Consider the following 13,069-nt stretch of genomic DNA (forward strand, 5'->3'; position numbering starts at 1 on the left):
TCTGGGATGTATTTTTTTAAGCAAAAGAATCCAATAAAATTATAATTACCTCCTGCATTAAATTAGTTTTTCTTTGATAAACAAAAAAAGTTAAAGTGAATTGTCTATCGAACAAAACAAACCATCAAAAATAAACAAATATATTAATAGTCCAAAGCATTAATTGTCACAAATTTAACAAACTAAGCGATAGAGCTCCGCTATAAATGCCAAATCTGGTTATTGTTTTAGATTCAGAACCTTTTAGCTATAATTAAGTCAAATATTATGGAATTTCGCGGTAGATGATCGATCTAAATAATCTTAATAATCACATTAGTTCAGAAGTGCTTTCTATTGGTGCAGTACAACGATTTTTAGCCAACATCTTGGACATGAAAACATGATGGACCATGCGCCTCCATCAGCTCACCATGCGCCTCCATCAATTGACCATGCGTCTCCATCGCCGTCGCGGATTAATCGAGCATAAAAATAAATTCGTTAATTTGAAAAAAATAGTAACAAAAAACGAACGAATGTGCAACGAAGATTAGGTTATAAAATTTCAAATGATTTGCTACCGCGCCCTCCTTTTCATATTTTTAGAAAACATCAAATGAATGGATATTTTTATGATTTAGGTATAAAGTTTAATGAGCTTCAACATGTTTTGTTTCCTCAAAAATCAATAAATCAACTTCAAAAATGCCATTTTAATATTTTACAATAGCTCGTTGGTATTGATATTTAGGTCAGCTTTAACGGTCATTCAACTTCATTCAGCAGCATCATAAACATCTCGATCCACAATACCTTCAGAATTGCCACATAACGAATTCCATTGCCAATGAAAAAAATACTTATCGTGTTTATGGTGACGAATCATATCAAATCGAATGTTGATCTGTACTAAACTTCAATCTTCAATCTTCTGCTTCACTCGAAATCATTCCAAAACTTTTCCTAGCAAATGTTTATGTCAACAATATCGAAAACTTCAATCGTTGGCGATTTCATAAACGAGAAATCTCGTACTTACAGCACGTGAACTCCAAACAGAGCAGAGAAATCAGATTACAAAAACAATCCAAAACGGGGAGTTCCTTGAGCTGAAGAAACTTTGTAAGTTATACAGAGTAAAATACTTGAATCATTTGATAATGACTTGATTTGATTTTGATAAAAACTTGATAATGAAACAAGAACTATTGCCAGTTCTCCATTCTCGAAAGCTAATTCCAATGACAGCTAAAATGTTATTTGAACTTTAACATAACCTTCAATACTTTCCTCCCCGGATACAGTAGCCACGATTTAAAACAAAACCCAAAATAACCAGTGCTCGAGGGCAACTTCTGCCCAACTCCTCCTCCTCCAATCCGAAAGGTTCGAAATCCGATAAAGCCGCCACCCTGCCCCACCCTCCCCCACCCTCAAACGTAGTGATTGTGATGCCCCGCCTAATGCACATCGTCGTGAGCCACTGGCCTATACCAGCATCACTACCACCGCCAACGACTCTGAAAACAACGCATTCGCCATTACGCCATTACCGACGCGTGCGTGTTCCGTCGTCGTGGTCGTTGGCCATCCGTTGGCGACCCCGGCCGGCCAGCCGGGAACATTTCAATTTCGAAACACGAGTTCAGCAGCATCCCGCGGCCTTCCGGGATGGGGTGGGGTGGGGGACGAAAATTAAATTATAATTCATACTCGCCGCTCGTCAGTGACCATCGTTCGTCGTCGTCGTCCGCATCAAATCAGCCTTTCGCTTAGATCCTCATCATCCGCGAATCGGCCAACATCGGCCTTTGTCACTCGCTCCTCAACCCCCCCCCCCTCGCCTCGCACGCACAAAAAAGGATTAATTTCCGCTTCGTCTCGCCACGTGCGCCACCGAAAAAGCAAACAAACTTCATCCAAATGACGCGGTTCAAAGCGTGGTGGCGATGGCATCCCGCGAGTTTTGACCACGCACATCACGCACGGACGCACACACGCACATCACGCAAACAATCTGGTGGTGGGCCAGAATGGCACCCCATTCACCGCAGGGCACGGGCATCTATCAAACGGCAACTGGCTTTGGCAAATATTATACCACAAAATATTGGAAAAAAGCACAAAGCACGAACCACCACCAGAGTAGGGAATCATCCGCGGTCAAATAAAAGCGAACGAGCACGGCCCGAGCCCGAGTGCTTTTATTGCTGAGGTTACGCCACATGACATGCGAAGCTATTCAACGGCGCACCGACGCCTGAAGCGATCAGCAGCAGCAGCAGCAGCAGCACCGTGACGCTCAACCACCCGTCAGACAACATGCGTCAGAAGCGCGGGTTGGGGGGAGGTGTCTGCGAACCGACGAGGCTGTTGCGCTGGTGTTAAGCAAATCCTTTCAGTTGCCCCCCTCATTCCCTCCGGCAAACACGACCTCTTATTGAGCTGTGTTCGCTCGCTCTGCGCGGCGCTTCTTCTTCTCGTTTCAAATGTTTATTTCCTCTTCCGCCATTTTGTAGTGCGTTTGTTTTTTTTTTTTGTTGTTCTCTGTCTGGTCTAATTATTATCCACTGTAGTGGCAGGTTGCAGCACCGATTCACAGCATGCTTCACCGCTAAGTAGCCCGCTTGTGATAGCTTTAAGCACATTGAGGTAGGCCCTCCTCAAGGGCCAGCAAGGCCCTTCCTTTATCGTTATCCGCTCGCTAGCTACTCAGCAGTACGCAGCGTTGAATTCCGCGAACCAGCCATTTGAAAGAGATAGCTTTCGGGGACCGGATCCGGAGGAGCTGCGGTGGGGTCCTTAATTAAAAACCTTGTTATAACCTCCAGTGCATTCACCACGGTCGCAGTAGGTCGTGTGGATTGGCGAAAATGAAGGAGCGCACTGTACGAGCGCTATACATCGCAGTAACCTTCCGCTCGACCGCCCGTCATGAGCGTCTTGGATGATCTCAAAACACAACAAAAAAAAAAGTAAACGGAGCAAATGGAGATCCTAAAGTATCGCACGGGATCAGCTCTCTCGTTCGGTAGAAAAAGGAAGGAGTGAAAACAACACCAGAGGGCGCATCTTTCGTCTCCGTATAGCTTCATATAGCAGCAGCAAGGGGGAACACACACACAACACAACAGGGAGCGGCACTCTTTCTTTTCCCCCAAAGACCTTTCGCCAAAAGAAAAGACCCCGTAGACCACGTAATCCAAACCGACTAGACCGAGGTTCGAGGCAATGCAGCCTGGCACCGGAAACCAGCGGAATTCTTGGGTAGCTTGTTGGGAGCGCCGACCGGGAGGAACCCAAAGTGTGCCTCAAGATTTAAGTGAATAAATTTAGACATCAGCGACGATCCGAACCACCATCACCGCCAACACCAGCGGCGACGATGACGACGGCGACGACGACGACGACGTCGCTGAAAATGCCGACGACTTGACGTCGACATTTTTCAACTCCAAGGACCCTCCTCTCGGCCCCGGGCATTCTGCATTATGGCGGACTCGTGGAAAGTGGAGCGAGGTTAGGCAAATATTTACTACATTATCCTTCTTCTTCTCCTCCTCCTCCTCCTTCTCCTCCTCCGGAGTGGCGGCTGTTCTGCCTACATTCTACACTCACTCTTCTCGTGTGTCTCGCACTCGCCTCAACAAGTTGTCGAATTTGTCGGTGGAGGAGTTTGAGACGAACGGGGAAAGGAGAGCATTGGTTACTGGTACGCGTGGATGGCGTGCGCCTTTGGCCTCCCTCTTATAATGCACGAACATGACGCTAAGACTAGCATTATTAAGATGCTGATGAGATGCTGAAGATGATTACGCGGGCACGTCTAGGGCGGCGTGTATAGATGACAACCCCGACAATGACGACGGGATGTCCTTGGTTGATGTATGATGGAACGGGCAACTCGAGAATTCAACCGGAAAGTGCCATAGCGTGCGAAATTCACATTTCAATGTCACCTCAGCAAACCCCTGCCAACCGGCTAATGTCACGAAGTACACTATACGTACACACAGACCAGACACACACACTCTACACGAAATGTGGATGGTAGGTGGATCTGAAGAAACAACTCCTACAACGCGAAGTACCGGGAGACTTTTAATTTACGAAGAGTACTTTTGGAAACGGAACTATACCGGACTTCGCACCAAGGGGATTCGGTTTCCAGCGGAACTAGCGACGGAAACCACTCCGAAAAACCACTCCCAATCCGGCTGCCAGTGCTCGAAATCTCATTCGAAAACTTGTGCGTATTTGTATCGCGCAAGCGAACCGACTTTCAAAGACGAGACTTGAGCTTAGCTTGAGCTCAGCTGGAGTCCGTCGGTCGGTCTAGTCGGCGAACCGGAAGCCTCACCGGAGCAGAGGGGGGTTTCCGGTCTCAAGTCCAGTCTCATCTCGGCGTCCGTCGAGTTGCCTGATTGATGATGAAATGTTTCGACATTCGGCGATGAGCCACTATCAATCTTCGCTCGGACAGATATTTGGCAGCTAATAGCGGTCTCTCTCTCTCTTTCGCGTACACCACTCCTACCCGACCCGTACTGGACCAAACTTTCGAAAGTGTCAGAATGGCCTCTACCACCCCCCCCCCCCCCTGGCTGGCCCTAGCCAAAAAGTTCCTTGCAAGCGCTCCGTCATTTCAGCCGCTTCAAACCTCGAGCCCTGGCCGGGATATGGGAGCAATGGTTTTTAAGGCCAAAGTTTCACTTTTTGTTCCTACCAGCGCTGAAAGCGCACACAAAAAAAAAACAAAACGGGGCTCTCATTTCATTTTCGACTAAACGGTGGTAGAAGTTGGAAGTTGCTTACGACCGGTGCCTTGCCCGGCGACTAACTCGCTGCTCGTCTCGTCTCTGGTGAGCAACAAGCTTGTCTTCAACGAGTCCCCGAAGCGTAGTACGTTGACGCACCGACCCCGACCGGCTTTTAATTTGCACTATCTGGACCCACAAGCCCAGGGCTACTATAGGGCTTCTCGTATATCAATGTGCTGTCTCCCTGAAGACCTTTATCATTATCCTCAGTCCCAGGGTGTCTCCCTACCCCGCCGAAAAACCACCGCGAACAGAGCAGCAGCAAAGGCTAGCGCACCAGCCAGTGCACCAGTTCCGGTGCCTCGCTGTCGTTGAAGTGTATCTCCTGCAGCACTCCAGCACGCAGGGTCAAGTGGTGTGTGTGTGTGTGTGTGCGCGGTTTGCGCCTCAGAGTCAGTCGTAACCGGAAGTGCATGGGACAAGTACAAATATTGCACTACACCAAAGACCGTGGACCGTGTAGGCGGCCACCACTACCACTACGGCTACTACTGCTCCTGCTGCTATTAACCCACATGCTAAGTCGTCCACTGTTTCTTCAAGCTTGGCTCGGCTTATCGTCGAGTTTATAAACAGAGCAGAAGCGAGAGAGAGCGCGCGAGACAGAGTGCTTGTTGCCGTGTAAGGACGTGACCAGGCGTGGCCCGGTGGATGGTGGGGACACTGATGAATGATGATTGTTCTACTACGGATGTTATTTGTTTAGTGCAAACCACAAACCACCACCACCACCATCACCACCATCACCATCGCACCCGCAGTCTGGCCGTCGCCGTGATGCCGAAGCGTAATAAGCGAAAAGTACCGTCCCTCCTACCAAATCCTACCATCCCTCCGAGGTCACAGTATAGCGTGGGGGGGCTTGGAATGGTCTGTGTTCCGGGGCCACCGAACCTCCGGCAGGCTAAAGTGAAGTAGGTTTTTGCAGCTTCGCTGCACTCAGCCTTAACCTCAAACTTCGGACCGCTGGCTGCTGCTGCTGCTGCTGGTGGTGGTCGGCTGGAGGCATCCATGACGACGATAAACGACCACGAACCACGATGAGCGCCGTAGCGCGGTACCGGTTGGCAGGAAGTCTCCAACGTCCGCCCGTCCGCGGAGCGTACAAAAGCTTAAAAGTCGTTCAACCGGTACCACCCCGGGAGAGAGAGAGAGAGAGAGAGAGAGAGAGAGAGAGAGAGAGTGATAGACAAAGGGAAGGGGGTTAGAAGTGGTACAAATTTTTCACTTTGCTCATTCCGGAAAGTGGCTTTTAGTTGACATCGTCATCGTCAGTCGGTCGGTCGGTCGGTCGGTCGGTGACTCCCTCTAGCGTCGGTTGGCTGAACCACTCACTTCTCATCGACTCGACTCGTCACCTCCGCGAGTGACCGCAAATTTGAAAACTTTTTATCCGAACCTCGGGGCCGTGGCCAACGATGAGGACCGAGAGATACCCAACCCCGACCACCAGGGCACACTACGATCGAACGGGCTTCGAACGCGAGCCTCAACCCTAACCTCAAATCCCTTATCCATCGACATCTCCCAGGCTCCTGGGATTTTTCTTTTTTTTTTAACAAGCCACACGTCCATCAGAGAAGGAGCCGCAGCATCACGTGGTCAAACCGATTTTGCGATTGATGGAGGAGGACGCCTCGTTACTCCAACACATTCCCACCTCCCACGTCCGCTCCTCTGATATCGCTGACGATCATCCGCCTCCGCCTTCCGGATCGAAACGGGGTGCCACCATTGTTGCTTCTCGCGCACATTTTCGCGTCATTTTTCGTGGTTTCCATCCACTCGCCCGCCATCCAGGCGTCCTCCCGGTGCTCCGTCTCGATCACATTTATTTTCCAACTCACTCCGCCATCCCCCTTCTACCCTTCACGCCACACCCTTGACAAAACAAATGAACGTGTGCTGGGGTCTTTTGCGCGCGCCCAAAACCCGCGGGCACGTATCGATCTCGACGCCAGCACGGCCCGATGGCTCCGGCTTTATCGATACCGACGAAGGCGCGTTGGTGTACCGGGAGGGGGTAGAGGAGGGGGTGGAAAAAAGGAAAATAACCCCCTTTCCCCCCAAAAAATACGGCCCCAACCGTACCTCGGTTCAGTTGAGTTTTACATCGCATTCGGTTCCCGTGGGTTTTTTGGCATCCGCGAACCAGAATTCTGCTCGGTATCGGTCCAGGACGACAACGACAACGACGGTGGCCACGGCAGCAATCGGACCTGAATCAGAAACTCCCTAAAACGGTGCCAGTGCGCCACCGTTCGCCAGTTCGGCTAGCCGGTTCCGTTTGTGCGTTCGCTTGTTTTTAAAAGGTTTCGGAATTAAATGGTTTTCTCTTCTTCACATATTTCGTTCTTTCTCTTTTCTTCTCTCTCTTTCTCTCTCTCTTTCTCTCTGCCTCTCTTGATATAACTTTTTCCCTCTCTTCCATTTCGGTTTCATGCGTTTTGTTTTGGAATGAGTTGAAAGTTTTATGCAGATATTTTTCTTTCTTCGGCTCGTGGTGTCCATTTCCCCGTCCTTTACCTCCTTTTCCCTTGTTTCTCCTTGTTTTGTTCCTGGACATATTTCGGACAAAATCATCAAACTCAAACAGAGAGTATCGGGGCGGTGGGAGGTCGGCGCCACTCCCTCTCGATTGCACAGCCTAAGACAAAGAGCAATACATCAAACAATGGCTTTTGTTAATCATTTGAGCGCGGAGCCGTCGTGGCGAAGACCGCGAGCGAGGTGAGGGGTGCGATAAGTATGGCCAGTACGCCGCGATTCCATAAAAGTCGAGTTCGAGTCCGAGTATCGTCGATGTTTTTCTTTCCATTCTTTGCTTTATTTACTGGAGTGAATTGGTTTTCTTTTTTGTTTGATGAAAAAGAATAACGAACGTTTCAGTGTTCAGACTGAAGGCTTATAAATTAAAATTGCTGCTGGACGTTCCATCTAAGAAAAAATCAATTCAATAACCTAACAACCGTACATCTAATCAGAATGGTTCGATAAAGTTAGTTGATGAAAGTAATTTTAAAAAATGCAAAAATAATAATCTTATTGATTGTATGTTTCACTTCGCAAATCGTTTTCATCACATGAAATAACATTCAAGTTATAAAAATATCTCGAAAATATTGGAAACATCTAACATATCATTCCACGAAGCTAGAAGAAGAGTATAATTGTTTTTGGCATCATTTTCAATAGTTATTATTTCTCCAAACATTCGCTTGTTTTAAGATTTGTAAGCTAAAAGAAAATATTTGAATTCATAATACGGTTTCATTCGAAACATGTTTATGAGCGAAAATATTGCTCCAGAAGTACGCCAACAAATCCAACATCCAGCTGGCCTTAGCTGGAAAATGCGGAAGCATCTGTAAACATGATGGTGGTAGTGGCGCGTATAACATCTCGCGAAATAAATTCGACATTACTGCGGAGCGGTACATCAGTTCTGACACCTGCATCGCTCTTTTCCTCCTCAAAATGATTTTCCACCGTACACTCTCCCATCCCCCATCCAAAAGGTATATCTGGCAACCATTGTTGTGCGGTTTGCAAACATACTTCAATTGTTCTAGGTAAAATCAGAAGAGAAAGAATGAGAGAGAAAGAGACCGCTTAGTTGCACGTTTGAATTCGTGTAATTCGTGTAAATTGTATCCATCACGTAGTCGCTACGAAGCATTGGTTGAATCAACATTATTTACTTTATCCTCTTTATCGTTTTCAGGTATTTGCTTTCTTACAAACATTTGTTGTTAGACCAGATGTTGATGTTTTCCAATCAACTCAATTTGAAAAAGAGAGACAGAGTGTATGCGATGTTTGAGAAGTTACCAATAGGACCACTTCAGTTAAAGGATCCTCTCAGGATTAGTTTAGTTCAACAACCGTTGCGTAACTCATTGTTGTTGTTATAGCTCACTCAAATTTGCTTTTCCTTTCCTTTAATGTTAGATATACATATTTTGCTATAAGGTAATATATTTATAATAAGGTTTATATATTATGACCATTAATAAATTTCCCGCTTTATGCTTGAAAACAACGACATAGGCAAACATCAAACTAACAATGTAATGTATTGTAACCATAGTAATTTACGTTTTAGATTTAACAACACATTTTTTTATCCTCAGCATAATGAATTTTCTGTATGCTATGTTTGGACTATTTATTCAATATTTATACTACAATCATTAACATATTCGAAACTACTTATATTGAGTTTTAAAATCTTCAATGAATATTAGTACATATAATAATAGTAATAATAATAGTATATTTAAAAGTGTTCACCGTCAGGCTAGACATATGAATTATCTGCAAATTTTAAACTGTATGCAATTGTTTCAACTCATTGTTTCATTTTCTTTCGTAGAAGAGATTAAGTTTAAAATACGAACCAATTTAAACTCTAGCACCGAACCATCCTTACGCTTCCACAAGAAGAAATTACAAGCAAGGATTTCCATATAAATAAACAAATTTACCAGAACGGGGGTGATGGCAATCCAAGCAAAACGGAAAATCGAAAACAGAAAAAGAAATCGATTACGGATAACAGGAAAAATTCAAAGGCATCCTGCAACACTACAACATGAATGATCGTTGAAAAGCCGGATCAATATGTCATCCATCGCAATAGATTCGTTTAAATTGGATCGAGTAATGAATTTTTGGGTGCAAATTGGTTTAAACGTCGCCATAAAAACATTAATAAATAGCAGAGACATTCGTTACAGCGTAAACAAAGTGTCATTATTGGGGTAAGATAACTGAAACAAAGCACTTTATCTTATGTTGCGTTATAATGAGGCTATTATTCTTTTTCGACAGAAACCTTTTCCAATCTATGAAATTGTAAAATGACCCTCTGGAATGGTTATTATTAAAGCAACAACTCATATTGTGCATCTGCTCTCTCTTTATTTTTCAGATAACTCTGCAAATTCCCATCAAGTAGAAGTAAATGTATATGAATGCTGTACTGGATTGCTTAAGCTCAACACCATTAGTAAAAAAGCAAACTAAATGGATACAAATTTGTATAAACTTTATTTATATAAACGACTTTAATTTTTCTCATTTGAAACACTACACGATTCGTAAACAGTCCTACTTCGTCTGTTTTATGCGATTATTATTGCGATTTTCCAAGACTAACACCTAACAGTTGCGATAGTAGGAGGAGGAAACAGGAGAGAAGAAAGACCCACATTACCGTGAATAAGGCCAACAGTAAAACCACTGGATTATTCCAAATGCACGAAGGCGCCACTGATTTAAAAATTCAAGAATATTCTCTTCACTGTTTGCAAAGCACAAACCATGCGTTACAGTGGATTCCGCGATGAAAACCTGCGGATGAAGGTCTTTCATGCTGTCGAAGCTTTCAAGTTCCAGGAATAAGATTAGGAAAAAACAAGCGAATATGAATTCGGATGCATACAACAGAGTGCCCGGTCATACAAAATTTTCTCTTCCTAAAGCAGAAGCAAGCTGCAACTTTGAAGAATAACAATAGTATTCAAAAATCATTCATTGTTCCGTTAATAATATGTAGCATCTGCAGTTGATTCGTAATTTCGATTCGTTTAACTTTTCAGAGAATTTTTAAATTAAGCCGTCATAGTTTTGCTTAAAAAAATGAGTTGTTATAATTATTTTTAAAAATGATTATGAACACATTTAACAAAACTTGAATTGAAATTACCTTCTACATGATGAGCTGATGATGATTAAGAATTTCATATGATTAGTCCTGAGTGAGGAAACATTAATAAATCGGGCCTGCCTCCTATTAGTCATATTATTTTATTTTACGTCCTGGTTTTTTTGGAAAAATCTAACCTGCTACTATTACCGCAAACGCTTGGTTGTGGAAAAAGAGGAGTCCTACACAAAAATACAAAATGTCCCCGGTTCGCCTTCAACAGGAAAACATTGCGAAAATGTGAGAAAGTTAAACTTCACTTCAATAATGAAGAATGCAAACATTTTAAAAATATTTCAAATGAAGTTTACTAAATTTAATTCACGTTATTCGCTTGAAAGAAAAGAAAACTCGAAAGAAAAGAAAAACAAACATCAGATACGATGAATTCCGAAAAAAAACACTATATTATCAGAAAACGACTTTTCCACATTGTTCTTTAAATTTGTTATACATTTTTCACGTAGTTTCACACGAAAAAAATTGATGATTTTCCTCTGTCTTTACAGGTGAAAGTCATAATACGCAGACACCGAGTATTTCATATATTTTATTACGGTCATCATTGAAGCTTCATACTGACTGAAAAATATTGTAGTAGATAAAATAGACCGTCTACGTGCCTATTAATTCCTATTAATAATTAAGAACCTAATACCTAATTCGAGAATTGTATAGTCACGAGCAAACAAAGAGAAATATACAAAAAGAAACGAAAACGACTATGCTTCATATAACATCACCAGCATAAAAGTTCGACGAATTGCAACACACAACGTGGCCATTCCGAGCGTTGCGCCCCAAACACCAAAGCAAGCTCTGGCTAATAAACAGCGAAACTTACTGCAAGAAACGGAATTTAATTCGGTAGAGGGAGGGGGCGCTTCAAATTACGAAGCACAAGTTGCACTCCAACTACCAACTGATTGATCCTCTTACCTTTAAGCCCCATCACTTAATGGTTATGAGCTGCCGCTCAAGACATCAATCGACCGAACCTGAACCTGAACCGAACCTGCTGGTGCAGCACCAGCCGGTGGAACACCATATGTTAGGGATGTAACAACCAGGATCGTTATTAAATTAAACTATTTATTCGACTCATCCGGTACACACCTGCCACCTGGCGACGACTACTTGCTCTACAGGATATCAAGTTTAGCGAAAATTCCGATTCCACTTCACCGCACGCCTTCGATTCGCACGCCGCGGTCTGGTCCCCGGGACCGATTTCAACCACTCCGAGGAGGGGAGGAAAGGTGCCACGAAATACCGGGGGGGGGGGGCTCGCTTCGTTCGCTTATTTCTAATCATTTCTCCATCAGTTCCAGTTCCTTTCGCTTTCGACACGAAGTTTTTGGGGCCCAGGAACCCTGCTAAGCTCCCCTCACTTGCATCACCTCGCAGCATTTCGGCAGCATGAACAACAACAACAACAACAACAACAACGAAACTTGGTCCTTCTTCTCCTTGGTCCAGTCCAGAGGGCGAGGCCACACACTAATCGAAGGGGAATGTAATGGTGTTTGCTGCACGAAGCAGAACGACGGACGACGGACGACGGACGAGGACGACGACGACGGATGGTGGACCCCTCCCCCCGCTTTCGGTTGTTCAATCGATGTTCTTTCAACCTTCATCTCACACCCTCTCGCTCCCTTCTTCTTCATTCTTTTACGCTACCCCCTTGAGGCCAATCAAAGCGTCGCTTCTTCGATTACTGCCCGGTTGCTGCCTTCCTGCAGATGATATCTCCAGAGACGCTCCGCTATCTGTTGCTCTTTCTCTCTTCCACTGGTGGTGCCGGAAGAAGGGGGAGGAAACATTTACTTCCTTCCTGGCGCCCAGTACCAGTGCGCCTAGTGCGGCCGCCGGTTGAACTCGATTACGCCTCGCGCAACTCGCTTGCCTCGCTTCCTGGACCTTTATCGTCGGATAAAACATGTCCGCAAACACAATCTGATAAATTAGACATTCGTATAACTTTTCTTCCTCCACCACCACCACCACCACCACCACCACCAGTTGCACCACAATCCTCTTTTGGACACTGACTTATGCTTCTCCTATGCCGCTTAAGACGCAAGGCTATTAACCGAGCACGCCATTCTGACTGACATTCACATACTGGTGCTCGGGTGCTGGTGGCACTGGGGATCGCTGGAGGTGCGCGATCAAATACAATAAATATATTCCAAACTCCTCCTCCTCCTCCTCCTTCTGCCGTTCCGTTCACCTTTGGGCACGCCGCCGAATAGGACGAACGAATGAAGCCAATATTCCCGAGAAGGGGGGCGACGTCGTGGCGACCTGCTCCTGCTCCCCCATCCGTGGAAGCGTGGAAGTGGCACGATTTATGTTTTCTTAAAATTTAATTTCGCGACCTCGAGCGCCTCCGAGCGGAGACGTCGACGGGCGTCCTCGTCGAGAAAGTTACGCCGCACCAGGCGCCTAGACCACGTCCCCCGAGGCCGCCGTTCCGTCGCCCGTCGACTCGTCGTCTAGTATGTTTTTGGCCACAGACCATTTTACGATTCACCTTTGCACCGGTTCGGTT

The sequence above is a fragment of the Anopheles darlingi genome, chromosome 3, assembly GCF_943734745.1.
Source record: "Anopheles darlingi chromosome 3, idAnoDarlMG_H_01, whole genome shotgun sequence".
Classification (NCBI taxonomy): Eukaryota; Metazoa; Arthropoda; class Insecta; order Diptera; family Culicidae; genus Anopheles; species Anopheles darlingi.